Below are 27,005 nucleotides of genomic sequence, written 5' to 3'. Positions count from 1 at the left end.
ATAATCATAATTTTTGAAAAAAAAAGAATGAACTGTCATGACAAGTAGTAGATTGCATTTAGTTGTTATTCACAGTTGAATTCAGAAGGACAGTTTAGTGAACCAGAAGACCTATTTAAGAATGATGAATAAGGAAACTTGCATTCTTTAGGGAAAAACTGAACTGGATTCAAGTCAGGAGACTGGTCAGTGCTGCCACATATTGACCTAAGGCAAAATACTTAACTTTTCTGAATCTCAGTTTCAACACCTTTGAAATGAAAAAGTCATTTTAGTTTTATGATTTAATCCCAGATCTGCCACACATGAACTGTGAGATATGTAAGAACACTTCTAGCACTAAAGTTACTGCAAAATATAATTTCAATCCATGCAGAGGGACAGAGAACATGATGATTGCATTGAAAGAGCACCACAGTGGAAGAACCTGGGTTCAAACTCTTGTTTTTCCTTTACTGCCTATGTGGGGTTAGGTAAATCATAACCTCTGTGGGCCTCCATTTTTTTTTCATTCCTAAAAAGACACCTTAAAGGTAGCCCAATGAATAGAGTGCTAAGACCAAAATTCAAATCTAACCTCAGATACTCATCTTATAAACTTGGGCAAATCATTTAACGTCTGTCTGCCTTAGTTTGCTAAACCATAAAATGGGGATCAAAATAATTAAAATTTATATATAGTGCTTTAAAATTTGTCAAACATAAGAAGGCCCAAGGATTCTTAGTTTTGAATGACCTTATGTATTCATTTTGTTGCTGTATTCTTTTCATAAAATCTCTGTATACCTTTTTAATTGTAATTAAGAACTCTTCCTCTCCAATATTTATGTAAAGTGTCCCTTTGTTATTTTAAATCTTTTTGAAACATGCTTGATAGCTTTCTGTGATTTTAAGTTTATCAATTGTACTGCTTAAAATATATAGCTTCAACTAAATGATTGATTTTAATGGCTGTAACAAAAAAAATAGTCAAGTTTGATCAGATGAGGATGAATAGAAAAGGGATTAGTAAATATAGTTTGGATTTCTTCTGGTTTAATCTTCACAGCATTTTCTGATTCTAGATAAGATGGTGGAGAGAGGGAGAAAGCAGACAGTTCAACTCTTGGGCAGCTCCACAGGTCTTTGAGGAGATCTTTATGAATGAACAAGATCATTTTTTTTCATGGTTACTTTGGGTAGCATTTCAGTAAGAAGATGTCAGGCACAAAGTTTATAATCTAGAGATGATTTAGATTAAAATGCAATTGGAAATACTTAACAAAATACATAAAATACAGTTTTGTTGTTAAGTAATTTCAGTCATGATTGACTTGTCTTGACCCCATTTGAGTTTTTCTTGATGAAGATACTAGACATTTCCTTGTTCAGCTCATTTTACAGATGAAGAAAATTGAGGTAAACAAGGTTAAGTGACTTGCTCAGGTTCATAAAACTTGTAATTGTATTCAGCCAGATTTGAACTTTGGAAGATGTGTTCCTGACTTCAGATCAAGCATTCTATTCACTGGTCACTGGCCACCTACTTGCCTAAAATACAATAGAACACAGATCATTTTAATTTGGAGTTTTCTTTTTTTTTAAACCTTTACCTTTTTTCTCAGAATCAATTCTAAGTATCAATTCCAAGGCAGAAGAGTGGTAAGGGGTAGACAGTTGGGATTAATTGACTTGCCCAGGGTCACACAGCTAGGAAGTATCTGAAGTCAGATTTCAAAACAGGATCTTCCTCTCTAGGGCTGATTATATCCATTGAGCCACCTAGCTTCCCATTGTTTTCTAAGTTTATATTCACTCTGAAGAGATCCTTTTGTGTGATTTAGTGACTATTTTTATTTGAGTTTGACACCTCTGCTTTAGGCAGTTCTGCAGGACTATAAGTTGTAGGAAAAGTATTGACCTTCATCAATGGAAAGAACTTCTCACCTGGAAATCCTTGTAATGGTGAAATCATAGTTCCAACTTCTTACTTCCATCTCTAGAAAATAAAGAAAAAGGCATCATTCTCCTTTACATTCCTGCTGTAGTGGTGTTCCCTATCTTTTTCTTCCTTTTGTTAGAGTACCACCATTAATCCCACCATTATCTTAAACATGCAGTCTCAAAATGTAAAAGTTGGCACTTATCTTTGATTCCATCCACTCCTCCACCACATACATCTACTTGGACCCAGACTTCTTTCTCAGCTTCTTTCCTTCTTTATTTCTACAGCTACATCTTTTGTCCAGGCAGATATTCATCATTTGGGGACTAAATTTCTTAATAGACCCTAATTGATCTCCAAACTCCTAGTTTCTCCTCAATTCTATTACCTCAAAATACAACTAATAAATTAATCTTCCATCTACATGACTCTTATCAAGTCATTCCTGCTTTAGAATGTGATTGGAAAGTACTAGCTTCAGATTCAGAGGATCTGAGTTTGAATCCAGGCTCAGTAACTTACTGCCTGTGTAACCTTGAGAAAATTACTTTAACTCATTGTTTTCTTTTCTGTAAAATAGGGTATTTGGCCTAGGTGGTCTCTGAGATCTTTTCCAGTTCTAAATCTTAATATCTTTTGACTAAGGAATCAAGTCCAACGCCTTCTTTTGGTGTTTACTGAAAACCCTCCACTGTTCTGACTTTATCTTAATTTTATTTTCTGTAACTCCCCAACATATACTCTCCTAGCAGTCAGCATGTTCAGAATAACTCCATATCTAAGCTTTTCTTCGTCTTCTTATTTTCTACCAAGATTTTAATATCTGATTTATTCTTCAAGGTTAAGTTCAAATCTCATATCCTACCTAAATCCTTTTGTTATAAATCCACACTGATCATTGCTCCTCTTAACTTCCTATAATAATTTATGACAGACACTATCCAAAGAAGTAACATAAGTATATATTCTATTATTAATTTATACATGTTTTAATGATTTTATTTGTTGGTTTATTATAAGATTTATTGTATTATGAAATAGAATAATAAACTAGGTAAGAGGGATGAGGATTTCCCTAAATTACAGGGAGAATTTAGGAGGATTATGAAATAATCAGTCTTGTCACAAACTGTGACAGAGAGACAATCAGAGATGGAGGACAATAGCTTTTAAATCTTCCTTCTTCCTTATTCACAAAATCAGCAAGGTCTCTCAGCTTAAATTTCTGAAGCCCCCCCCCCCCCCAAGGGTCCTTCAGTCTGAGACAACTCCCTCCAAAGAGTTCAAAGTCTCTCAGTTTCTCCTGGCCAGCTCAACTCTCTCCAAGAGACAATCAACTCAAAAGCTTCTCCCCTGGTCTGCTTCCACTGCTCAGAATCCAAAAGCCTTTTTTTTCCTGCCTCTTCCCCTCAGTGTGGCCAGAACCCCCAACTGCCATTCCTGGGAACATTCCGTTGGAATCTTCTCTTGAGTGATGGCTAGAGCTAGGTCTCCAGCCTTGGTTCTTGCAAGTTCTCTCTCTCCCCATGCCTCTACTACAATTATAAGTTTATTAATTTTATTAAACATTTAAATATTTTCTTTATGTATTTTTTAATTTATAGGTGGTACTTGTCTCCCAAACTCATGGCTTGTAAGTTCATTAAGAAGAGTCATATTTACTTCCCAATAGTGAGAATTTATATTAGATACATATTCAATGCTTTCTGAATATGCGTTCAAATGAATTGAATTGAATTGGATGGACTACTCCGAACTCAAATCAAAGGTGTTAAGTATGAAGATTATGACATAACTGAAGGTATAGAAGTAAGGAAAAGGAAATGAGTCCTATGAGCAGAGACAGGGAAGCATAATAGATATTGCCAGAGTGAAGACATGCTCAAAAGGGAATGGTTTCATCTATTCCTGTTTTGTATTGTTGTATTTTGGTTTGGTCTATTTTGTCTGGTTTTTCTCCTTTTATAGATGCATAATTCTGCCTGAATATCCTTGGGTAACATGCTGTAGTCTCTCCTGCTTGGGTCCAAAGTGTCTACTTTAAAGAAGGGATGTTTTTCAGTGTACTGTGTCCAGAAGGAATAAATGTGCTGTTGCTTAGAAAAAAAATCAGACACGTAGTAGGTACTCAGTAAATGATTGTTAATTGACATGAAGCACAATTATAAACAAGTGGTTGTGAACCTGAAAAGACTTGTTTGCCCACCTAAAATTAATTCCAACTCAGTAAGATTCTGAAAATCAAGGAATTTGAACTGGTAACTTTTCTTAATTATGCCAATAAATAAACATGTTTTCTTCATTTTTATTAACTTTATGATAGAAATATCCTCTCATCCCACAAAACATTATAATATCTTCTGGAAATGCTTGAAACATCCATTTCAACGTGGAATGTCAAAAGGCAAAACTGAAAGTTGATTAAAATCAAAAAAGGGAAAGGTAAATAAAGAGTATAAATGGTGAAAAAATAAATTAGATTTCCAAACTTACTTTACTTTTGATCATTGGAGGTGTTATATATTATAATTTGATAGCTTTGAGTGTGACTGAACTAGCAAATTTATAGAGCATCTTTCCATTTAAATGAACAGCGGGATGTATTTGAGGAAACAGATTAATGTTTCTTGGAAATTTATTAACACCTGCTTGTTTTTCTAGGCTCCCAATGGTATGTGGGTTTGCTATCTATCATATGTAAATTCCATTCTGATTTTTTCCATGAAAAAAATAAAGAACACTGGAAGCTCTATTTCACACATTAAAGCTAGTGAGATTGTAGAAAAAATATATATTCCCTCCCTCATTGTTAGGATGTGTAAAAAAAAATCATGCTTTTTTTGGGTAGGGTGGAGGAGAGAATGCAGAGAAAATCTGGAAGAAGACTTTTGGGGGGCCAGGGAAGAGGGAGAATGCATAAAGGGGGGTACTTCACTTATATCATCCTAAAATGAAAAGATCAGACTCTCATGTATCTGGCTGCTGCCATTAAGTGTTGCTCACCTAGATTTTCATGATTTCAAGGAAAGGGTCTAGTAATAATCCCATTACTTAGGTTAGTACATCAAGGATCTGTGAATTTGGTCTTGTAAGTACTCCCCCCACTGGTGGAGGTCATAATTCCTCTTTATATTAGTAGATAGTGTCCATGGGTGGCTATGCCTCCCCCCACCAAAGGAAAAAATAAAATCACTAGGATTCTGACTTAGGCAAGAACCACTTCAACCTAAGCTAGGCTGATCTTCAGATGACATTTACTCAGTCCATTCCCAAGGCATTTCCAGGTTGGTAGAACCTGCCAAAGCTTGATTTTTACTGATGTCAAATGCAGCAAAGTAGTACAGTGGATAGAGTGCTGGACCTATAGTTAGGAAGACTGGAGCTGAAATTCATCTGTGACCCTGAGAATATCATTTAACCTTCTGTTTGCCTCAATTATAAAATTAGTATAATAAATGTACCTACCTTGAAGGGTTTGTTACTCATAGCAAATGAAATATTTGTAAAGCACTAGCAAAATAATTAGCCCCTACATAGTAGATGATATATAAATTCTTAGTCCCTGCCCCCAAAGACCTGGGGGAACTCCAATCCACAATGTGTCAATAGGGAAGAACCTCAATGGAAGACTATTCAAGCATGGTAGAAAATATAACTTTCTTTTGTCTTCAAATCTCCTTTTCTGCAGGAGTTGTCTCTTTCAGAGCATTATGAGCAGTCTTGCAATTGGAGGGAAGGACAGCTATAGAAGAGCCTTGTTTCCCTAAAATTCGTAGGGCATAATCTTCTCCTGTCTGCATAAGCCCAAACAAGGAAATCCAGTTTTTGATAGCCCATTTATCATTTTTAAAAGGGAAAATGAAATTCAAAATAACATAACATTTTCCTCCAGAATTCTATGTGAACTGAAAAGACCTCCAGGAACTGATGCAGTGTAAAAGGAGCAGAACCAGGAGAATATTGTACACAGAGACTGATATACTGTGGTACAATCTAATGTAATGGACTGCTCTACTAACGGACAATCCAGAGGAATTTATGAAAAAGAGTACTATCCACATTCAGAGAAAGAACTGTGGGAGGAGAAATGCAGAAGAAAAACATATGATTCATGGTTTTAATGTTAAAGGATCACTCCTATTAAACATATGAATAACATTGAAATGGGTTTTGAACAATGATACTATAACCCAGCCCTGGAAAGAGGGAGGGAAAGGAAGGAGGAATCATGAATCATGTAACCATGGAAAGATATCCTAAAGGAAAAAAATTATAAAAATAACATTTTCCTCCACCTTTAACATTAATAGAGTAATTCATGCTTCCCAAGTGAATCCATTCCACATTTTATATTTACTATTATTTCAATAATCTTGAGTTCTTCTCTATTCATTCTAAATGATCAATTAACCTATCAGTTATTAAGTGCCTACTATGTGCAAAGCACTATTCTAAATTATTTTAAATGAGTGGAATCTATTTATGGTGATGATTTTGGAAGACAGAACAAATGTCCCTTCTCATTGACTATGAGGATACGTATAGTTTTGTTTTGAAGTAGATGATCTAATCTGTGATGTATCCATATAAAGCTTCTATATGAAGCTGGTCATAATATAACTCTCCTGTTCCATATTCAGTTCAGATAGATAGATCTCTAAGATCATTGATGCTGTCTCCAGGAATACAGATCTCAAACCAACCAGCCACTGCTGCTCTCCTGGTGGGATTCTTGCCTATGGGCTCCCATAAATTTAACACAAGAATTCTATCCAAATTTCTGTTTGGGAGTGGGGGAGTTCTGTATTGCTTTCTCTTGACATTTTGAGGAATGTTCATTTATTTTTCTTTTTGCAACCTACAAAGATAGCTAAAAGAAAGAAATTTATTTTTTTAAAATATTTTATTTTCCCAGTTACAGGTAATGAGAATTTTGAACATACAAGCTCAGCCATTTCTTAGGTGACATCCTAAATTCTGTTTCTAATTTGTAAATCCTCATTTGCTATTTGTTGCAGACTGCTCAGGCCCATTATATTCCTGGCACCTTATGAGTAATAATCTTTTTTTAATCCTTTGGAGAGAATAAAATGTTTCATGATCCACAATAATACACCAATAGCAGGATTTTTTTAATGATGAGCCTTTTTTCATGGGTAAAGTGTGAAGTCATTAAACATCTTCCCAATAACTAAAGATGATCCAACCAGTTCTCTTCCTTATTTAACAACAATAACTAGAATTTACACAGGCTTGAAGGTTTATAAACTCCTTCACAAAAATGATCTCATATGATCTTCACAACAACCCTGGAAAGGAAGTGCTATCTCTATTTTGACTTGCTCAAAGACACAATTATATATTGGAGACAGTCTTTGAACAGAGATCTTCCTAACTCCAAGTGTAGTGCTCAACCTAGCTGTCTCATATGCATTTTCAACTTTACTGATTATAACCAAAAAAAAAAAAAAAGATGGGTTTTTTCCCCCATTTAGGTCCTTCTGTGTAGCTAGTAATTCAAACTTTTTTAGTCTTTAAAAACTCTTCTAAGAGATTGTGTGCTGTTCCAGGGCTTAATGAAACCAGCATGATGCCATTGAAAACAGAATCTTCTGTAGGACCTCCCTATCAAATGAGGCAATTCATATATGAGCACTTAGGAAACCTTAGTGCTATGTAAATGCTAGCTATTATTGTTATTCTTTATAGAAATTCATCTTCAACTTTCACTTTGTTGGATCTCATTTATTACAGTTATAAATACCTTCAATGAACATGTATCTCCAGGTTTTATGCTCTCCCCAAGTTAGTAATGAATGTGTCAAATGTAAGCACTTTGCTGATCTTAAACTATTAAGTAAATGAGAAACATTGTTATTATCTAATGTTCCTGATTAGGAGACCTGAAGAATGTTGATGTATGAAAGTGAGAGGGCTTGGTGGGAAAAGCCTTTGTGGGGGTGGTATATGGGATGTTCAAAGAAGACTAATAGCTTGGTTAGATTATTTCTGTGGACCTGACTGTTTTCTACTAATATTCTCATGAACAATGACCTGAATATCTTTATCTATTCTCATAATAATTTAATATAGACAGAGAACATTGTATAAAGGTCAGTAGTTATTGATTTTCCCTCATTTGCCTCTTTTTTCAAGGGTAGGAAAGCCTTACATTTTTTCACACATTTACTATTTTCTCCTCCTTCAAAAAATCTGATCCCTCAAAAACCTCAAAATTGTGCCCCCTCCAACATGTCTCTGCTTTATATGCACTTAGATCAATTTGGCTCCTTTTGCTTCTTTGTTCTCGTTAGCATCATTTCAACCCCTTTTAGATGTACATCTGGGATGCTGATGTTGGAGTCTTTGATGGTGAGGAAATTGGTTATAAAAATATTTACTGGTGGGTTTTTTTGCTCTTTTCCTTTTGTTTTTCCTCTTCCAGTGACATTCTTAAATGTTTTCAAGAGGGCCTCACTTAGTTGGGTCTCTCTCCAAACTGATTTTACTTCTCTGTTTTATTAGATTATCATATCAAGCAATAAAGTCATCAACAAGGAATTATAAAATACTTATTGTATACCAGGATCTGTGCTACACTCTCAGGGCACAAATGTTACTCATAATTCTCCAAAATATTTTACAAATAAATGTATATTTTAAACTAGTGTTTTCTTGGGTTGCCTTATTCTCAGTTTGCTAATAAGTTCATTTTTTTCCAACTAAGGTATTTTGAGACATTTTTTAATTTCCTTACAGGAATTGATTTCAATTATTTGTATATGTGTATAACATAGACTTTGTCATTGTTATTCAGTCATCTCAGTCATATTTGACTCTTTGTTACCCCATTTGAGGTTTTCTTGGTAAAGATCCTCTAAGTGGTTTGCCATTGCCTTCTCCAACTCATTATATAGATTAGGAACTGAGGCAAACACTGTTAAATGATTTGCCTATGGTCACACAAATTAGTAAGTGGCTGAGCCTGGATTTGAACTCAGGAGACAAAGAGGGAGACAGACAGACAGAAACTGAGAGAGAGGAATCTTGGGTAGACAGATAATACAAGTGGAGAATGAATCCAAGTGAGTTTAGCCCAGAATTAAGTAAGAAGGATCTAGACTGACTTTAGAAAAAAAGCAAATTTCTTTTAATTACTTTAAGATTCTTACTGAAATGGAAAGTCAGCTTTTATATAGACTTTACGTAACTATGTACCCACATATGCGTATGTGAATATGAATATGCAGACATTCATGTATTGGACAAGAAAATCTTTTTCTTCATTCTTTTTTTCTTCCATGTGGATAGTAAGGGTGAACTCTTTAGAATGATTATGCACCTTATCCAGGAGACTTTGAAATGCTTCCAGGACTTAATGCTATTAGCACAGTGACATTTGTAAATATTTACATAATATTTGCTCTCATTCTTCCTCTGTTTGGACTCTGCCCTCAAACACTTCCATGACAGTTTTCAACTTTGGTAAATATGTGATTACCTATTTCATGGCTTGCTTGATCTGATTAGAGGGTCATCAGATAGTTTTCTCTTGTGGAATCTTCTTGAGAGCAAGTATAATTTCATTCAAGAGATTAATTTCCCTAGCATCTAGAACAGTGCTTGTAGTAGAGATTCAGTAAATGCTTGCTGATCGATTCACTGATTGATCAATTATTCAATTTTTTAAGGTCCCTTGTTTAAAGTACTTACATGAATCACTGTGGTGGAGGATCACCTTTAAGGTGGCTTTTTGCTTCCCCAATTCACATGCACTTTTATAACAAATAATAACAATGGACTCTTGCATTCCCTAAATCTTTCAGTGAATTGAATCTAGGTAAAGATGTGGGTTACAGTGGAATATTGTTTATAAAATCCTATATATTGTCTTCTATGACAAAATATTTCTCGATGCATGTTTAGCTTATTCTCATTTTTTTAAATTCTGTATAAATGGGAAAGTAGGCATATAGGTTGCTAGTTATGGTTGTCCTGGGACCTTTTTTTCAATTCCTTTGGCATCTTCCCTTCCTTTAGCCAGTTTAAAAACCAATCCCTCAATGCCCTCAGAATTGTGTCACTCTCAGCATAGATAACTTCCAAGTAAATCAGGTACAGTATATTTGTATCCTTATGATTAATGCCACTTCTGTCTCCACTATGAGCCCATCTGGGACTCCTTTGTTAAAAGTTTAAATACAATGGTTTGCATGTACTTTCTGATGAAAAGATTCTTTTTAAAACAAAAATCCCTTCAGCTCTATTCCATCTTTCCTCTGTTTGATATCCTCTATTCTGTTTCACCATTAAAAAGCCCTTGGAATGACCTTTACTTTATTGGGTCACTCCACAAGCTTTTTGAAAAAAATTGATTTCATTTACCATTACTTCTCTCTGTTTTATGAGGAGACACTGCTCATAATCTTCAACCTTTCTGTTTTTAAGTTTTCACAAATGAGTTTACCATCTAAACTAAACCAATGTTATCCTTGGCTGTTAGCTCTCTCTTCTTGGTTAGCATACACTAGCTAAGGCCTTTTTAGACTCCTTTTGTTTTTTTTTAATTAGGAAACTTTATTTACATTGTTTAAACTTTGTATGAAAATATTAGTGTTAGTGTGTCATTTCCTCCATGCATTTCCCATTTTTGTCATTAGTAACTTCTTTAAATAGGTCAGATTGTAATTGCTTTAATTTCCCAGCACATCTTTTTCTTATTTTTATTTTTTCTCATATTGTATTGATTTTCTTCCTTTTGATCTTGCCTCCTCATTAGGTCAATTTATTTACATTGGTTAAATTTTTGTATACAATTATTACAACTTGTATGTTATTTCCTTCATGTATTTTACATTTTTACCATCAGCAACTTTTAAAAATAGGTTATTTTGAAGTTTTTTCAATTTCCCACCATATAACTTTATTTTTCTCAATTTTATATTGATTTTACTCTTTATTAAGCTGTTGGTTATACTATACTCAGAGAGCTAATTCAAGAATTATATAAATAATGAGTTCGTTCTGCCTCTTAAAATAGAATCAATTTTATTTATTAGTAATGTTATCCTGTTCTTACCATGCTCAATGCCTTTTGACTCTGATTTGACTCTGATTCAAGAAATATAGGTATAGTGCATCTCTGTGGTATACAAATATCATTAATTCTCTCATGCTTTGTTCTTAAGATATCTTCAGTGACCTCATTTAAACCGACCTTTGCATTGAAGGAAAATGAGCCTCAAAATGTATGCTGATTTAATTTGTTTCTATTTTCTTTAACTCACTTTTCTTTTTAAATTTTGACAATAATAATAGATGGCATTTATATGATGATATAAGGTTTGCAAAGCACTATATACATATATATACATACACAAATATATATAGATATATGCATATACGCACATATACACACAGAGTATATATAAGAGCTTATTTGGACCTCAAAACAATCTAGTAAAATAGATACTACTATTATTCCTCTGTTACAAATGAGGAGACTGAGACTGAAAGTTTAAGTATTTTGCCTGGGGCTAGACAACTAGTAAGTCTGAGGTAGACTCTGAAACCAGGGAAGCCTTGACTTCAAATGCCATTACCCAACATGACCACTACTATCCTCCCTCATTAACAAACAAATTAAAATCAATATCTCTCTATATATGGCAGTTCAAGAAAAGAGGACTATATATTGAATCAAAAAATTTTTATTGTTTAATTGAAAATTTTTTCATACAATTTCTGTACCTTTTTAATCCTCCATAATAGATGGTGGTATATAAGTTATAACTATTTGCATCTATTTATCATGTAAATTTCAATACAGGAGGCACATAATCCAGTGTAGCAAGGTACCCTGTGGGAAAGACAGAAGATAGCAGATGACAGTAAGTCAACCACCATCATCACCACCACCTTGACCATCATCTCCTCTCAGACCTGATTAAAACAGCCTAGGACCTTGAACACAAGAACCTTGTGAGTTACATTACTTCCCACTCAGTTTCCATGGCCATTTTCCTAGAAAGCAAAATCTGTGGATATATGAATTTAATATATTTGTACCCACCTCTTTCATTTTAGAAAGGAAAGTTTTGAAAATCCATTTGGGTCTTAGCTTCACATTTTGATCAGGTGTGCATTCATTCTACAGAAAGATGTCAGAGGTCTCATGGCTCCCTGAGTTCTCTGAAGACTAGCCTCTGACCTGGACTGGGGTTAAGCTTGTTCAACCAGGGAGACCCAGAAAAAGTGCCATCCCTGAAGGTATTAATGAAGGAAATTTGAACTCTTGCCTAGGAAGCAGCAGGAATGAACAAAGAAGGGAGATGAGTACAAACTCAGATGAGCTGGACCATGTTATTATATGCCTTTACTTTCTCCATCCCACTTTCTCTATTTAATGAATAATTATAAATTAATATGCATGCTCCAGAGAATTTTAATACTAACATGGAGATATAACTTGGTAACTGCTCTTGCAGGTGCTACAGTCACAGTTATTAAAAACCCAGAAAAGTAGGTCTTTCCCCCAAAGCCCCTGACACTGCCAAATGGTTCAATGTCAGAAACCAATGTTCTTCTCACCCCCAAAGTGGAAATGGCATTAAAGAAGATGCGTTACCTTCTGCTTTGCTGCTGTACTCTAAGGAACATGGGACTTTTTCAGTTGACTTGCAGCTGAAACTTTCCATGTGTGTTGTCTCTCCCATTAGAATTGTGAACTGCTTCAAAGTGGGACTAACTTACTTTTCTATTTGTATGCCTAGGGCATAGCACAATGCTTCATATATATATATGTATATATATATACACATATATATATATATATGTGTGTGTGTGTGTATATATATACATATATATGTATAATATATTCAGTTATTTTTGGTTCATGTATTCATTCAATATGTGTTGACCAAACCTATCATGAAATGGTCTTTCTTTACTTGAGACACATGATCAGAATCAACTTTGCCAACTCCTTTATGTCTTTCCAAAGAGAGCAATACTTCCATTTAATTGCAACTTTAAAAAAAATCTGGTTTTGTTTAAAGGGAGAATATCCAGATCAGTATAATTCAATTCCTGGAGTTAATACATCTACTCACTGTTCATTGGATAAGGATTGCACATTTAGAGTATGGAGTACATCAGCCAGCAATTTTACTGCATATTTGGAAATGGTCTTATGGGATCGAAGGGCATTTTTTTTTCTTGCCATGGATTTCCATATCCAAAACCTCCTCAACATTTGGTCAATCTACTGGTCATAAACCTCTCTGTAATTAGTTAGACTTTTCCTCAGAGTACTGATCTTGAACACATATCTTCTTTGCTACAGCCATTTTCTCTTTACCATGCCATACTGCTGTTCATAATTCTTATCATCCTCAATATATAGAAAAGGAAGCTAAAACTCTGAAAGTTTACAATCACCCAGTCAGTTTATGGCAGTCACATAGCAAAGCCATTAGTCACAAGTTCAATGCTAATCTTTAAAAGATATTTTTCTTCTTCCTCTCCCTATGATCTAACTCACTTGTCCAGATTCTACATATTCAAGTACAATTTGTCTTCAAAGATAAGTCACATAGTTCAATTCAGGTTCATTCCCTTTCTTCGTTACCTGCTGGATGCTTCTTTCAGGAAAAAAATGTACAATTATACGAACTATTGCAACAAATTGGTTGAATGAACTCCTGCTACCTAGGTGAATAGAGAAAATGCAATAGATAAAATAATCATCTTAGCCCTTTATAGCCCAGACCTCTCTCTTAATTGCTGAAAGCTGTTGCTTTGGAACTTGAAAAACTAGAAGGGTTACCCATACAACTGCCCCCAAGTGAATGGTCTTATGGTGAAACATTGGCAGCCTGGAAGTATTTGCTTTGGGTCACTGAAACTGAATAGAGACTGAATACCACCTGCCATGCTTAGCCTATAAAGATGACAATACCCCTTTCTACACAACATTCCTACTTCTGACCCAAATCATTCTCTGGATAATAGCTCATATGGTAGTTGCATTCACAATCGGTATTAATTTGAAGATCAGAAGATCAGAAAAAAAAATTTAAGAAGCTTTAAATGGGATGATACTTGTTAGAATGGAATTAGAATTCCAGACTATCATTATCAATAAATATTTATTGACCCCTTAATAACTATGAGTCACAAATTATATCTGTATGAATTTCTGTTTACAAAGAATTGTCACATATATTATCTCATTTATGACTGTGAGCTATGTACTACAGTAGATATTCTATTTTTACTTATTAGTCTTGAGAACTGGGTCTCCTTACATTATGACAGTGGAGTGGAGTGGTGAGTACCACAGTACTTTTTCAGAAAATAATATAAATTCTTTGAGGGCAGATTGTCTTATTGTTGTCTTTTTATGACCAGTGTCTAAGTGCACTGGTTTGCCATTTTCTTTTTCAGCTCATTTTATAGATAAGAAAACTGAGGCAAATATGAGTAAGTGACTTGCCAAGGGTTATGCAACTAGGAAGTGTCCAAGTCCTGATTTGAACTCAGGTCTTCCAGACCCCCAGCATTTGTTTTATTGATTGTCCCACCTAACTGTCAAACTATAACGTTAGGGTTTATCACTGTCTAGAACATTTCACCTTCATCCCTGGAGTCAAAACTATTTTTTGTTTGTTTTTTAACAACAAGTCTAAGTTAAGAGAATATGCACCCTAAGAATGGATCCAATTAGAGAACATGAAAATTGTCTTATTCCTCAATCCTTCAAAATATCCAATTTTCTGTAAAATAAATATACAATGATGCTTATAAATTAGAATCTACATTCTAGCTATATGGTCTGTAGCAGCCCTTTCTTTTCATGGTCCATGAGAAAAGATGCAGAATATAAGGACAATAAATAAAGTATAAAGGATGAGCAAGCAGATATATATGTAGATACATACATATATATGCCTATTTATACATTTCTGTGTGTGCATATTTCCACAGGTCTATAAAAATATATGTAAACTGCTGCCCATTTTTAATGTGGACATTTTAGTTATTGAAAGAGACAGGAAAGGGACATTTATATGGGAAACAGAAAAACATACGGAAGAGAAACACAGATACCTCTGAGAGGATTTGAGATAAACAAACCCCTGATAGACTTGGCCTGATGCACAGACAAAAGTAAGAACTGATAGGGAAAAAAAAGGTCAAGATACATTTTTTCAGTAACTGATTTATATATGGATGCTTTTAGGAATAAGAAGAGTAATGCTTTAGAAATTGTTAATCAGAGAGCTTCAGAAGCCCTGAAAATCTACATATGGCATAGATTGTTCCCTAAAGAGAGCCAGGAGGGCACAACTTTTGTCTAAAGTGGTGAGTTGCCCTGGGCTTAAGAGTTTCCCTTCTGATGTGACTCTCTGATAAGTGGCTATAAATTTCTGCCCATTCTCCATCATCTATGCCATGTACATCAGAAGGAAAGTATAAACTAGATTTATAGATGAACTATGATTATTCTCACTTTTAAATTCTTGTGTAACAAATGCTTCACTACCAAGAGTTAATGCTGTCATCTTGGCTGATTTGTTTAAATGAGAAATATACCAGCAGAATCTCAGGAGCTACAATTGTGATTAGCAAACATATATCTTCCTGTTTCTTCCCCTCATACCAGGATTAACCTTAGCACCCTGCGAGTGAGATGTGAAAGCATGGTCACCCCTTAGGGGAACCATATCAACCAGCCAGTGAGGGCACAGGTTGCCTAAAGTAGGCAGGTCCAGGCTAGAGAAAGAGAAAAAACTGGGGTTTGTTATCCACATATTCCATGCCACAACGCATTTCTACATTGTGCATTTAAGGTCATCTGTGGAACTTAATCATGTTTTTAAAGAGACTAGTTATTTTTCCTGAACGTGCAAACCTCCCACTTCATTGACTTGAAGACAGATATTTTAAAATTAATTTCTATTTTTAAGGTAGTGGGGATTAAACTCTAGCCTGTCAATTTATCAGAATTATAGACTTCTAATGGAAGAAAACCAGATTAAGAGAAATAAACCACAGTGACCCCAATGAGATTGGTCTCTGTCTTCTTTATTTTCAAAAGCATAATGTACCGTATTCCTTTAAACAAACCTCTCCCTTTCCCAGCCAACCACTCTGTGTAATACTATCATTCTCCTCCTCCATTTCTTTTTTGTTTTCCTCCTTGAAACTGTTTGTAATACATCCCCAAACAAAACAAAGCAGCTGCATCTGGGTGGTGTTTGTTTCACATACCTTCTGGTGACTGTTTCCACACAAATGTCCATTTCACACTTCAGTCCCGCAAGCCTATGGGAGAATTTTCTGCTTCTTTCTGCCTTACTTTGGGACACTGCTACTGTGTGAGTACATGTGAACCTTGACACATGTATCTGTATTTAGTGAATGGCATATGACAGAGGGGTGAGTTTCTGGGGCTCCTGAAGTAGACCAACCTTTTTTAACGAGGGAATAGATAAGTGGGTGCACATTAGAGGCAGTCATTTGCTACAAGGGAAACAACTAACATCTTTTTTTTGCATCATTGAATATCAACAATGCAATTAGGGCAAACTTCTTGGAGAATTAGATTGCGATGGTAATTAAAGAATTGTGTTGTGAATTTTAATGTGATAGTAAAGAAATAAATTATTTGGTATTGCTCTGTTCTCCAAATTTCCAGAGAATGCATTATTTATCACTTACTGAGATGAGACCTTTAATTTCAAGAAATCCAATATTCTTATAATCTGGGGCTAGGGACTTGGTAAGAAGCAACTTGCTGAAATTTCAAACAGCTGTGAGCCCCACTGTATTAAAACCTATTCTTTTGCTGGATGGAGGGAAAGTAGGAAATGTAGGTTCTCTCCAGTAATTTTCTTTATAGTTGTAGAAATTTTTTCATTGGTCATTTAGTAATCAATTGGTCCAAATCCTTACCTTTAATTAGGTCTGTCTTTTTGTAACCTGAGGCAGATGGTTTTCTAGTCTCTTCTAAAACTGGTCTAGAAGAGAAGGTCTTGCTGACACCCTGAGAAGGCTATTGCTATATTAAATAACCTTTAAACAATATGCAAGAAACACAGGTCTAAAAATTACATGAAATAAAACCCTAATGCTATAGTAGTAGCTCTGATATATTTGATTTTGCAATTTTTCCAGCTCCTTACCCATCTGTTAGTCACTGGGAAGCAAAGTTAGTCATTGTGAATTTAAAGTAATTGCTCATTTTAATAATTAGTTTATTGATAACACCCTAATATCAAAATTTTGGAAAGATCTTCCCCTCATACTAGTTACCCATAAGACTTTGCGAATGAGGTGTAGAAGTATGGACAGCTTTAGAGGAACCACCTTGACCAGCCAGTGTGGGAGCAGGTTGACTAAGGAAGGAAGCACTAGCCTAGACAAAGAGGAAAAATTGGGGATTAGTATCCACATGTCCCACACTACATGTATATTTATATATTGTACATCTAAAATTCCCTGTAGAAATTTAACCACATTTTAAAGAGGTCTGAATGTATGGAGAGCTGAAATTAAGTCTTGTGTTGGTCTTCTCACTTTCCCATCTTTTTTCTGTGTCATCCCTCAGACTACAGGTGTTAGGGGTTTAGAAAGAATCCACATCTCTGCAGTGTGTCTTGAGGTAAGAAAGAAGAGAATGAGGGTAGGAAAGGAGAAACAGGAACCCATAGTCTGTATTATAGCATCTAGTAGTCAACTGCCTGGAAACTCTTTTTTGCTGCTAACTCAAATACTCCAGGTGTTAATGATTTCTTTCTCTTTTTTTCAAATCCTTACTTTCTATCTTAGAATCAACACTATGTATTGGTTCCAAGGCAGAAGAGTTGCGAGGGCTAGGCAATGAGGGTTAAGTGACTTGCCCAGGGTCACACAGTTAGGAAGTATCTGAGGCTAGCTTTGAACCCAGGACCTCCTGTCCCTTGGCTTGCCTCTCTGTCCATTGGGTCATCCAGCTGCCCAGTTTGCTATGATTTCTAATGGCAAAGAATACTGTATCCTAAAGCATAGTTGGAATGAAACAGAAGCTGAGAGACACTGCCCAGAACTGAAAGTTTTAATCAGTGCAGATGAATATTCAAAGACCTAGAACCCTCTTGAATTAGAACATTTCTAAAAGGAAAATGTGAAGATTATTCTCTACTTTATCTCTAGGTGGAGACTGCTAAGAATCAGTTATTAGTAGGGACTAAAATCCCCAAGACTGTATTGGTGGAGATTGATGTGTGAGTCAGAATTGGTGACAAGTCGAAAGAGGAGAGAGGTGAGTCATCTGGTTTACAGCTTCTAGAGAAATCATTCAATTCAGGATTCTCTTCCTCAAGAAGGCCCAGAAAGGAGAGAAAGACTCTAGGAAGAAGCTAGCATTGAGAGATATAGCATCGCAACCATGTTCTTATTCCCAGCTTGCTACCCTCTTAGAGACTTTGGTGAATCTCCTCTTAGATGATATTTGGGACTCTCTTTCTTGGTTGAGTCACCTCATTCAGTGGAAGACCTCATGCACTCTATATATTGTCTTGCATATTGTCAATTGTATATCTTCTCTGATTTGTGTTATTGGATAAATAGGTTTATTTGCTATTCATTTTAGCAGTCTTTATGTAATTAGCATTTGTTGTGAAAGGAGTCAAGCCTTGAATATATGTGTTGGATTTTGCTTTCCCCATTAAATGACGAAGTGCAGACTGAACCTGAAAATTGTTTCTTCCAGATTAATACTGTTTCTGGGGAGGTAGATATAATTCTGACTCTCTCTCTCTTTGAGGAGAGCAGAGTGGCCAGCCTTTGATGCCAATTTCCTGCTATGCCTCCTGGTAAGAGAGTAGAAGAGGGAGAGACATCCTATGTCACCCTTGAAGAAGATGGTTTGGAGAGACAAGAGGTAACTATTCATGCCTCTCTGTGAGCCATAAGTAGATAGATTCATGTGGACATGTATAGCTTACATGAACAACACGACACATAACTTATACAGGTAAGATCATCATGAACCACTCACTTGTGTCATCAGTCCCAACTTTAAGCCTGTAGACAGGCACAGAGAAGTTCCCATTTACTACTTCCAAAACCCTATCAGATTCCAACAGACACAACTTAATCCAATCTTTGGCTAAACCAACTTTCTGACTATTCTTTATACAGGACATTTCATCTCCAGCTTTCCTGTCTTTGCACTGGCTCTTCCCAATGCTTGGGATGTTTTCCCTTCTCAGCTTTACTTCATATTCTCCATCAAAACCAAACTTAAATCTTTGCTTCTGCCAGGAGGCTTTTCACAGTCACCTCACACTTCCATCGTACCCCCTCTCTAAGATTACTTTCTATTTACTATAGATGAACAAATGGGGAATTGGGAGAATTCTAGAGTTCCATTAACCGCAGGACAGACTTTACTTATGAAACTGTACCCTAAAGCCCTGAGCTTACTATGGACTTCTTCAGAAATCACTCTACAAATTTGAGCCTGATTCCTGAGGGGTTTGCCACACCAAAAAGAAAAAAGAAAGGTGGAAGCTACATCTGCCCAATATCTAAAGATGAATGATAATTTTCATGATTCTACGCTATAATCACTATATATATGCCCACCTTTATAGGTATGTGTATAGCACACACATAATCATATGTACATGCATCCTTTTAAACAAATCTTTAATGTACCAATTGATTCATCAAAATGTTTGTTGATTACTATATAAAAGGCGCTTTGCCATTACTTTCAAAAATCTATTTGGAGCATACTTATGCAGAGGCATTCTCATCCCATCTTAGAAAATACGTTTAGTCGCTGTTCCCTGAACTCAATTTCCATCTCCCACCACGGAGCACTTGACAACCTGCCAACTACTTCTGAATTGTGCTGCCTCATCATCTCTGCCCATTAGGATCTCAGGTGCCACATCTTCCAGGAAAACATCCCCAATTGTCCCAATTCATCAGATCATAGGCTCAATGACATAAAGCTGGAATGGAACTTGGATGCTGTCTAGCCCAAACCCTTCATTTCACACACGAAGAAAAAGAGGCCTAGAACTGTGAATATATCAGAATAAATCCAAAGTTCTTTTTTTAAAGCCATGTTATACCGCCTTACTTATAGAAATAAGTAGTTTACTTTTCAGCTTAGAGAGTCATCTATATTTTTTGTATTCTTCTGCAGTGAAGTGAGCAACTTGCAATCTAGTAGAGGTCTGAGATCATGAGAATTTTTCCAGTTTTCTTGCATAAGTAGGTCATCCAAACCTAGAATCATCTTTGTTAATAGTAGAGTAAATGTCACAAAAGGAGTCCAGTTGGACCAGTTACCATTATTAGTTTGTAAAGAACACTTCCCTTGTCATATATCTGTCGTCATTCCAGTTTCTCTCATGTAATACCATCAGAATGAGTGCTGTTTATCAATAATAATGTTCCTGGTTTTTACAGATCAAAAACTCAAAATGCTAGGAAATAAATATCTAATCAAAAGCAGATAATTATTAAATCATATATCCTAGAAAGCAATAGTTTTAAATTCGCATTACATGGATATTTAAATTCTTTTGGCACTCCCCTTAGAAATGAGGATGAATTCTTCCCTAAGTCAATCAGACAAAAAGCATTAAATATTAATTAAATATTAAGAAATTACTATGAGCCAGGAAATGGACTAAATGCCAACAATAAAAAGAAAGTCAAAAGTGTCTGTGATCTCAAGAAGTCCACATCCTAGTGGCTAAGACCATATTCAAATAATTATGTACATAGAAGATATGTGCAGCATAAATTAAAGTATTTTTAGCATCAGGGACTAGAAAAGGTCTCCTGAAGGTGAGATTTAAATAGGTTCTAAAAATACAGAGAAGCTAATAGAGGTGGGAAGGAAAAATTTTCTAGGCATGGCTTATAGCCAGTGCAAATGCATGGAGTTAGGAAATGGAGGTCATGTTCAAGGACCTGAAAACATTCCAAGAAAATGAAGTTATAGAGTATATGGAAGAGGCTATAACATAAGAGGTCTGGAAAGATAAGAAGAGGACAGATTGTAAAAGGGTTTAAATACCAAACAGGTGATTTTACAAGTGATTTTGGAATGATAGAGAGATACTGGAGCTTATTCAGTACAGATGTGACATTATCAGACCTGAACTTTAGGAAAATAATTTTGGTAACTCAATGGAGATTGGACTGAAATGGGGAGAGATGAGACAAGTTGACAAATCAGAAGATTACTGCAGTAATACAGACAGAGGTGATCAACATCTATACAATGATGGTGGCTATCTTAGTGGTGAGGAAACATATATAAAGTATTTAATGATGGTAAAAATGACAGGATTTGACAACAGATTAAATATGTGAGGTTACTGAGAATGAGGATTTGAGTATGACACCAAGGTTGCAGAGCTGGGTGCCTGTGAAGATGGTACCTTTAACAATAATAAAGAAGCTGGGAAGAGGAGAGAATTTAAGAGAAAAGGTAACAAATTATGTTTTGAATGTAGTTAATTTGAGATTCTTATAGGATTCCAGTTTGAGATCTCTAAGGGGGACTTGGTGGTATGGAACTATAATTCAGAAAGAGAAATTATTACTAGACATACAGATCTGGGAATCAACTACAAAGAAATGATTGTCAGTTCCATCGGAACTTAAAAGATCATCAAGATAGATAATAAAGAGTAAAAAGGGAAGAGGAATCAACATTAGTAATATGACTTGGATGAGAATCCAGCAAAGGAGACTTAGAAGAAGTAGTCAGACAGGTATGAGGAGAATCAGGAGAAAGGAGTGCCATGAAAAGCTAAAGAAGGAGTTAAAGCCAAGATGGTGAAATATGCTCAAATCATCATGAGAATCCTCTTCAACCAACCTTAAAATAATGCTTCAAAATGAATATGGAGTGACAGAATCAACAACAGGATGGAGTGAAGCAATTTTCCTGCAGAAAACAACTTGAAAGTTTGCAGAGAATTTCTGGTTCACAGAGTGAAAGAGGAGCATAGACTGCAGCAAGGCTTCACCAAGCAATACTGCCTCAGGTCAACAGAAAGCCCACCCACCCATCCCACATCTACTATTTCAGGATCTGAACCTGGCCAACTTTGAGATCCCAAGACCCTGACAAAGGCAATAGCAGAACACCCCATAGCCATCCCTTAAATTTCTAAGCCCTAGCGTGAGACACCAAGGCTTAGCACAAGGTAGTCCACTGTGTGCTTACCTGGTATAGGCCCAGAGTAAAGGTCCAAGCCTCCATCCATCCTTAAGATGAGGTCTCAAGCCCCAGTGCAAGTCAGTTACCAGTGTGCCTAGTTGGTGGAAGCCCAAAGAGAGGCCCAGAGCCTTTGCCCAAGCCTGAAGGAAGGACTTGAACCACAGCACAAGGCAATCTGCAGCCTGCCTGACCTTCATAACCCCAGAGAAAGGCTCAGAGCCTTACTCTGCCCAAACCGAAGGTGAGGACCAATTTCCAGCGTTACATAGCTCACAGTGCCTTGAGCTCTAAATCATCAGCATTTCAGAGGGACACTGAATCAGCAGTGAGAGGTGTCTTTCAGAGCTCCCAACCCACAGGTCATCATACCACCTTGGAAGATGAAACAAAACTTGCAGCAACTCAGGACTAGAGCTAAGGGTAGCAGCAAGGAAAAGCTGAAGTTTAAGACAGTCTTTTCTCTACCCTGAAGACAGAGTCCACCTTGATAAAAGTAAATATCCAAAAAATAAAGTCTGGGAAAATCAGAAAACAACAACACAAAAAGCATGTAACCAAGGAAAATTATTACAGAGTTAAAGAAGAGCAAGGCACATATTCAGAAGAGGACAATGAGATCAAAGCAGCTACATTTAAAACTTCAACGAAAAGTGTGAATTGGCCTTTGGTTCTGGAATAGCTCAAAAGTATAAGGATGATATTAGAAAATAAGTATTGTTTTATAAGTTTTGGGATAAGAAGTAAAGTGACTGGCTTGAGAAAAGAACTGGAGTTTGAAGCAGATTTATTTTTACAGAAGGGAGTTCAAAAATCAACTAAGACAGGATGAGGAAAAATAGGGAAGAAAAATGAAAGCAATGTAAAATAGAATTGACCAAATGAAAAAAAAACAGGTTTAAAAATCCAATGAAGTAATTTAAAAAAATAAAAACAAAAACAAAATCGAATGATGAATTTTTTTTTTATTTTTAAGTAGAATTCACCAAATGTAAAAGGTGGTTCAAAAGATCACAGAAGAAAATAATTCCTCAAAAATTAGAATTGGACAAGAAAAAGCTAATGACTTCATGAGGCATCAAACAATAAAACAAAATCAAAAGAATGGAAAAAATGAATGATCTCATTGAAAGAAAGACTTAACTAGAAAATAGATTCAGGAAATATAATTAAAAATTATCGGGCCACTTGAAAGTTATGATTTTTTATAAGTCTAGAGATCAAGTTTCAAGAAATTATCAAAGAAAACTTCCTTGATTGTTTTTAACAGGAGGGTAAATGAATGATTTTGATTATATTGAATTGAAAAGTTTTTGTTTTGTTTTGTTTTGTTTTGTTTTTACAAATGGAGCCAATGTAACCAATATTAGAAAGGAAACCACAAACTGGGGAAAAAATGTCATGGCAAATTTCTCTGATTATACTATAATGTCTCAAATTTATTGAGAACTAAATCAAATTTGTAAGAATACAAGTCATTCCCCAAATGATTGTCAAAAGATATGAATGGGAAGTTTTCAGATGAAGAAATCAAAGCTATCAATAATCATATGAAGGGATATTCTGAATCACTCTTGATTGGAGAGATGCACATTAAAATAACTCTGATGTTACACCTCACATCTATCAGAATAGTCAATATGATAGTAAAGTAAAGTGATAAATGTTGAAGGGCTATGGCAAAGTTGGATACTAACACATTGTGAAGTTATGAACTGAATCAGCTATTCTGGAGGTCAATGTGGAACTGTGCTGTAAAACTGGACATACACTTTGGTCCTATAATACTACTGCTAGGTTTGTGTCCCAAGGAAATTATAAAAAAGGGGGAAAGACCTACTTGTATGAAAATAGTTGTAGCAGCTCTTCTTGTAGTAGCAAGGAAGTGGGGATGGAAGGATGTCCATCAATTGAGGAATGCTGAACAAATTGTGGTATATGGTGATTATGGAGTACTGTAGGAAATTATGCTTTAGGAAATGATGAGCAAGATGATTTCTGAAAAAAAAATCTACATGAACTAATGCAAAATGAAATGAGCAGAACCAGGTGAACACTATACCCATTAATGGTAATGTTGTACAACGTTCAACTGTGATAGACTTACTCTTAGGAATACAATGATCCAAGACAATTCTGAAGGACTTAGGAACATCCAGAGAAAGAACTTTTGGAATAGGAATGCAGATTAAAGTATATGCCATTTCCCCATAAGTTTATTTATGTTTTTATTTGGGGGCTATGGTTTTATATGAGTATTCTCTTACAACAATGACCAATATGGAAATGTTTTGCATGATAATAAATATTTTATCTATATCAAATTACTTGCCATCTCCAAAAGAGGAGAAAGAATGGAGGGAGGGAGACAATTTGAATCTTATAATTTTTGGAAAATGTATACTGAAAATTGTTATTACACAAAATTGGGGAAATAAAATAATTTTTAGAATAAAGAAAGTAAACCTAAAGAGGACAGAATATTCTAAAGGAGAAAGAGATTGACAGTGTCAAAGTTCATAGTGAGGTCAATAAAGGCCAAGTATTGAGAAAAGGCTATTATATTTGTCAATAAGAGATCAATGGTAACCTTAGGAAAATCAATTTCAAATGAATGATGAGATCAGATGACAAAACTCGTTCTTTTTTTGGAGAGAGTGAGAGAAGGTGAAGTACAAGTACCAAATATATAAGGCTTTCTCATAAACTTTAACCACGAAAAGCAAGAAATGAAGACAACAGTAAGAATAATCAGAATGTGAGGATTTTTTTTTGTCTATTTAAGGGTAGGAAGATATGTGTTACTATGCAGGAGAAAGGAGGGCCAATAGAGATAAATTTTAGATTAGAGTGTTAATTACAAAAAAAGGAAAATGATAAATCCTAGAAGGGATGTGGAAAAATTGGGACACTAATTCATTGCTTGTGGAGCTATGAACTGTAGTCTCAAAAGTATTGCAAACCAGGTTGCAAAGGGCAGTAAAACTAAGCATACCCCTTGAACAAGCAATACCACTACTAGGTCTGTACCGCGAATACATCAAAGATAGGTGAAAAGGACCTACTTGTACCAAAATATTTATAGCAGTTCTTTTTGTGGTGGTAAAAAACTGGAAAGTGAGGGGATGTCCATCAATTGGTGAATGGCTATTGTGCCATAAGAAATGATGAACAAACTGATCACACACACACACACACACACACACACACAATCCTGGAAAAACTTAGATGCAGTGATGCAAAGAGACGTGAGCAGAAACAGGAGATGGTTGTATGTAGTAATAGCAATAATGTATGATGTTCTGCTTTATAAGCAATGCAAAGATGCAGGACACCACCACAGGATTCTTAATGGAAAAGCCTTTCCCCCACCATAGAAGGAACTAGTAATACAAATTGAAGCATATCATACTTCATTTTATTTCCTCCATGAATTTCTATCTAATGTAAGATACATTTAGCTTCCTTCACAACATGATAAATATGGAAATATGTATTATGTGATAATACATGTACAACCTATATCAGATTATCTATTTTCTCGAGGAGGAAGGAGAATTAGAAGGGAGGGAGAGGAAATGGATCAAAAATGTCAGAAAATGAGTATTTAAAAATTTTATTGACATGTAATTTGGAAAAAATTTTAAAAATAGAATATTAATAGAAGAAACATACCATTTAATCAGCAAAATATGAGAGTTCCCATTTTAGTACATATCAAAACTAGAATAAGTAAAACACTGTGGCCATAGCAGATAGTATTTAAAGGCTTAAATGTTTTCTCACATTTGAAAAGTTGTTTTATTCATCTTCCTGCACATCATGGAGAAACATTTTCTCAAGTGGTAAAATATTTCATATCCAGGGTTTCAACTCTGGCTCTATTGTGAGACTTATTCTAATCATTAAATTTCTATAGACTGTCATGTTTTCTCTGTCTGACAAATAGTAATAATAAAGTATATTATAAATGATCTGGAAAGGTCAGTAGACCTTTCTCCAGTAGGAGAACTTTATTAGAAAATTGCAGTTCTAGATTTCTCATGTTGTTTGCACTCCTAATGCAAGAAATTAAGCCTATTTAAATAGTTTTATTTAGGATTTCCAACTCAAAATGATCCAGCAGAATATTAGGGGTTTGAGAAAATTCTTAACTGAGAAACATCACAAAATATAGGGTCATGAAAGGAGGTAAAATATAAAAAATGAGATTAATATTTAAAAATGAACTTTAACCATATTAGTCACTAAACTTGCCACTTATTGTATATTTCTATTCCTCATTAAAACCATCAACAAAACTATTCTCTTTCTCACCAAGCATTTAGGGATGAAAAGATTTCTTTTGGTAATGCTGCCAATATATAATATAACAATGGCAGGTATCTTTAGATAATACTGATGGCTCACATATGTGTAACAGGGCTTTTTTCTTTTCACAATAACACTCTAAAACACTTCATAAATGCATATATATGTAAATATTATATAGAAAACCATTTTAAAGGCAAGTAATTAAGACTCAGAGAAGATATGAGTTAGCCAAGGTTATGCACAGCTAGAAAATAATGGAATCAGGTCTTTTGACCCCACATCTAGTGATCTTTCCACTCTATCAATGACCTACCTAAGCATCCAGAGCTCATTGTAGTTGTATTTAGTGTTCAAGTTAACATCCATCTGGTTATCACCTATATCATCCTTCAATCTAGACCACAAAGATTAATTCATTGAGGAGGTTGAAGAGTAATGAAGAATGATTAATGAGTAAATTACAAAAGTTGTACACTTTGAAGCCCTTATCCTTGGTGAATACCAAGATATAATATAAAAATTTTAACT

This window comes from Monodelphis domestica, chromosome 3 (genome assembly GCF_027887165.1).
Source record: "Monodelphis domestica isolate mMonDom1 chromosome 3, mMonDom1.pri, whole genome shotgun sequence".
NCBI classification, from domain to species: Eukaryota; Metazoa; Chordata; class Mammalia; order Didelphimorphia; family Didelphidae; genus Monodelphis; species Monodelphis domestica.
This window is presented reverse-complemented; position numbering follows the sequence as displayed.